This window comes from Miscanthus floridulus, chromosome 12 (genome assembly GCF_019320115.1).
Source record: "Miscanthus floridulus cultivar M001 chromosome 12, ASM1932011v1, whole genome shotgun sequence".
Classification (NCBI taxonomy): domain Eukaryota; kingdom Viridiplantae; phylum Streptophyta; class Magnoliopsida; order Poales; family Poaceae; genus Miscanthus; species Miscanthus floridulus.
Genome location: NC_089591.1, coordinates 36,124,133 through 36,128,984, shown reverse-complemented (window position 1 = coordinate 36,128,984; position 4,852 = coordinate 36,124,133). Strand labels below are relative to the sequence as shown.

The 4,852-nt window shown below is 48.6% G+C and overlaps 1 non-coding gene across 1 annotated transcript; it reads right to left on the bottom strand.

Moving 5' to 3' along the window:
• Positions 1-2,117: 2,117 nt before the first annotated feature.
• On the bottom strand, positions 2,118-2,198 carry LOC136498737 (small nucleolar RNA Z196/R39/R59 family). Its single transcript, XR_010769743.1, has one exon. It is a non-coding gene; the product is annotated as a small nucleolar RNA Z196/R39/R59 family (small nucleolar RNA).
• Positions 2,199-4,852: the final 2,654 nt, after the last annotated feature.

Sequence of the window (4,852 nt, the reverse complement as noted above, 5' to 3'; positions counted from 1 at the left end):
TTCCCTGTCCGCCTCAATTACGATGGAAATCTCACCGTCCTCCTTCCCATCGGCATACTCCCCATTTCATCGGCAGTAGTCTTCAAGCCTCCCTTCATCGGCATACTCCATGTTTCATCGGCAGTAGTCCTCAAGCCTCCCTTCATCGGCATCGACAATAACACCTCCAACCTCATCGGCAACGCCCGAGTCCAAATCAACCTTTCCATCGACCATCACCAGCTATCGGCAACCATCTTTACAAACTGGCTTTCATCGGCTACCAAAGTATTCAATAACTTTCCCCTTGCCGATTAGTCCACTCCGATTATTTTGACACGTGCAAAAAAACGGTGTCAACACCTAGATTAAAAAAAATATTTCTGTGTAGCCAGCCTCACAGGAAAAAAGTGTTAAACACATAAAAAATATTTTAAAACAGTAGCAACAACATATTAAAATATATATTTTCCATACAGTAATTTTTGTGCATGACCAACAAGGTTTCATTCAAATAATACACAAATCAGTAGTTCATCATGAATGGAGTTAACACTTATGTCAAAAATAGAATCAGTCTGATCTATTAGCACATATATCATATATACAGATATGATATTGGGTCATCTACATGTTCAACATGAATACTACAATGAATTCACAAATATGGATATCTGGTCATATACAGAGGAGGAACCAGGCACCAAAGCAGAAGGGCTCCCACCACCACTAGCTAGTGGCAGCACCACAGCATGGCGGACTAGGCACTGGGCAGCGTTGGCAGCGTGAGGGCACAGGCCATAGGGGCATCGTGGTGTCGGGGGCTGAGGGGCGCTGCCGCTGGGATCGATTCCGTGGAAGGAGGCATCATGGTCGTGTCCTCACGTGAGGCTCTCAAGGTCAGGGCAGGCAACGGGGAAGGTGAAAGAAACTGCTTCACCTTCCACTCCATCTCTACCTGTGAGAATATTACAAGGGCGCTAATTAGTGGGGTCAAGCAGGTGGTCTGACCATTCCATTGGTATGCATTATTATCTATTGCGTAGATTTTTCTATAGTTTCTAATTCAAACATTTGACTGGTGACAGACAAGGAGCCAAATGTCTAAGATCCACTTATGTGGTCAGTAGAGATAACATAGTCCATAGCAAATAATTTGTATGCCTCTGATGAAAGCTTGGCACTCAGAATCAAAGTTTCAGTTTAAATATATAAATTGCTTATCTAATGCCATCTAATCAAGAACATCTTATTTGGCGAAAATGTTAAATGCTATAGCCATACCTTGGGAGTCGACAGCGAGAGAACGCCTTATTTGGCATCCCAACAGAAGTAACATAAAAGCTAGCATCAATGCTAGACTGCTGCATCAATGAAACAAAGAGCGTAAGTGGAGAGCAAACAGAGAAGAATGGAAGACAGGAATACTCAGAAGTCCTAGACTGATTAATTGTCGTGACAGTAGTGCATGCAAACTACACTTGGAGAATAAGAAGTCCTAGACTGATTAACAATAAGATTGTAAGGAATACTGAGTACTACGAAGAAACACTTATTAGTTCACCAACGTGTATCTTGACATATCACGTTGAAGGAAAAAAAGGATAGCTTGACAAATTTATCAGTCAATTCCTTCTCTTCAGAAGGTAAACATCGATTTTTCTACAGATGGTTTTATAAAAGTAGTTGTAGACACTAAAACTGCTCATGAATAATTGATCAAACAGAAAAGAGTACTTTGCAATCTTTATTCAATGTATCTCTCCCCTTATTTGAGTATGCCTTCCAATGCTCATGTACTCTGATCAATGATACTTTATACTAAGATCTATGAAAGTTTGCATCAGCTAACAATTGGCCAAAGATGCATGAGTTAATCACAAGGAACTACAAAAAGGTAGCTCATTAAGTCATTTGCACAACAAAAATGTAGTTGTTGTATGTGGACCTACTAGACTTCCCATACATTTCAAACAAAAATGTAGTTGCATGTGATTTCCCCAGATTCTTAGAAGGGCTGCCATGTTTTGAGACACACAATCACAAAGAATGACTACAAGTCAGATACCAAATGGCATTGACTATAACAAACTACACTAGAAAACATACTCTGAATGCAATAAAAACTAAATTTGTGGTGCAATCTCAGCCGAAAGATGGTGATTTTTTTGCAATAATCACAGTGATTCAAGAAATGGGAATTTGCATCATAGATTGCACATAAAAAATACAACAACCAACAACCACCACCACGCCCCACCGCCGGCCACCACCACCACCGCAGCCACCAGCCGGATCTGAGAGAGGGAGGGCCGGATCTGGCTAGGTGAAGAAGGGGGAGGGGAGGGGCACCCATCGGGGAAGAAGAAGGAGGAGGGGAGGGGCACCAGCGGGGGAGAAGATGGGGGAGGGGAGGGCCACTGCCACCACCATGCCCCACCGCCAGCCACCACCACCACCACAGCAGCCACCAGCTGGATCCGGGAGAGGGAGGGCCAGATCTGGCCGGGTGAAGAAGGGGGAGGGGAGGGGCACCTGCTGGGGAAGAAGAAGGGGGAGGGGAGGGGCACCAGCGGGGGAGAAGAAGGGGGAGGACACAGATCTGCTTGGTCGGCGCTGGCGGCGATGGATCCGGATGCGTCCCCGCCTCGTCCTCGCGCCACCAGTGAGGGAGGGAGAGTAGAACCGTCGAAGTTGATGACAATGCACGTGGCCACCGGCGTGGAGGTGGTGGCATCGGATCCAGCCGCCTGGGGTCGCGCCTGCCATGGATTTGGCCGGATCTAGGGGTGAAGGAGAGGGGCCATGCCCGCCGCATCGATAAGGAGGGAGAGGGAGGAGGGGAGGAGCGGTGGTGCTGCTCGGGTAGGGGAGGAGTGGCAGCGCTGCTCTGGGAGGGGAGGAGCCCCCGCACTGAGTCGCGGAGGGAGGGGCGTGGCGCTAAGTCATGAGGCACTGAAAGGAGAGAGTGAGGGCGAGGGTGCGGTCTAGTGTGTGCGTGAGAGGGTGTTTGGGGGCGGCGGCCAACGGGTTAGGGTTAGGATTTTTCTGTGCGTGCACATATTTTTTTCTATGCATTTTTAAAGAACCGACAGAATAAATTGCATTTTTCTGTGAGTGCTGATTTTTTCTATGTGTGTATTGTCACACACAGAAAAATCATACAATTTTTCTGTGGGTTTTTGTATTTTTCTGTTGAGATATTTTAGAATCGATAGAAAAATCATAATTTTTCTATGCGTACCGAAAAAAATGCACAGAAAAATTCATCACCCATAGAACAATTCAAGTTTCTAGTTGTGGACGGCGGTACCTCTTCGACTAGGCACACAAAGAAGACCAACAATGGAGCAGTAGGGTCGTTCTTCAGGTAGAACCAATGCGAGTGCCATCCCTTGTTGGATCTAGAGAGCCGGCTAGGCATGTACTTGGCCACCTGCTGCCCCCGAAGGTGGATGCCTGCGTATCCCATCGGCACCGAGGTCTCCTAGCCTCTCTCCTTCTTGATCAAGGAGATGGAGAAGAAATATCTCCACGGATCGAAGTGGGGCTCGATCCCCAGGTACCCCTCACACATCATAATGAAGGCCATGATGTGCTGGATCCCGTTGGGTTCAAGTGTTGCAGCTCGATTTGATAGTGGTCCAACAAACCCTAGAAAAATGGGTGGGGAGCAACCGTGAGTCCGCACTCATGGAAGGGCATGAAGGAGACGACGTAGCCATCGGGCGGCGCCGGCACATCCTCATGGTCGAGCACAAGCCACTCCACTGCATCAGTCCTCCCGCAGAGAAGACCACGCTTGATGAGGCCCTCCATGCATGCATGGGTAACATAGGAGTGGTACCACGAATCCATGGAGGATGGAGACAGCTATGGAGAAGCAAAGGTGGCGGTAGAGAAGCATAAGCTATAGATCTAGGGCTTCGGTGGTGGATTAGCAAGCACGACAGATCTGAATGGTGAAGGCAAAGAAATAGAGAAGGTAAGGCTATGGTTTTGGTGTGCAGAAACATGAAGGGGGAGGCTGCTATTTATAGGATGGAGCAGGGTGAGAAGGTGAACCATCCACCTAGGTTCATGCACCCCACTACGTCGCGTCACGTCACCTCCCTTCGAATATCGTGCGCATGCTATCTCTGGCTACGCCCTCAAAGGACACACCGGATGATGGATCGCCTGGTCGATGGGCTAAGAACCGTCATAGGTAAGGAGGGATACAGAGCTAAAAATGCTCCTATGGCCCATTTAGGACTAGGAGTTCGAAGACTGGCTCGTCGATGGGTTCACAGCCGCTTCGGGGCACCCTTAGAGCGAGGGGTGGAAAGGGATGGGCCCACTAGCGGCTAGTACCTAGGCGCATGAGCGCCATGGCCATCCTGGCCTACGTTCGAGTCTTGGTCGGTTCCTAGTCCATGGTTTTTCCTTGAAGAAAGGCAATGAGCCCTTGGGACCGGCCGAACAGACCCAAGAACTATATGGATTGGCCACCAAGAGTCTGGAGTCGGTCACCAGCTGACCCATGCCGGACCCTCACAAACAGGAAGCCGGGGCCCCACTCGGACTAGCCCGTTAACAGCTCACCAAGCACCATGTTTCATCCATCGAGGAAAAACATGGCATGGCTCAGCCCCTTCGTTTTATAAAAAAATGCTTGAGGGATGACGATCACAAAGACAAGCCGACCCTCGACCAGACCCTCGCTACGTGCGGGGGCTCGAGGGAAGTGGGACTCACAAGGAGACCAAATGCACGGTCATAGCACGACGGCGGACCAATCAGATCCTAGGGGACCAGAATCAAGAAAAATCTTTTCAACCTCCTGAATCCTACGGTTACATATCCCTAAGAAGACCGATCGCGACAAAAGGGA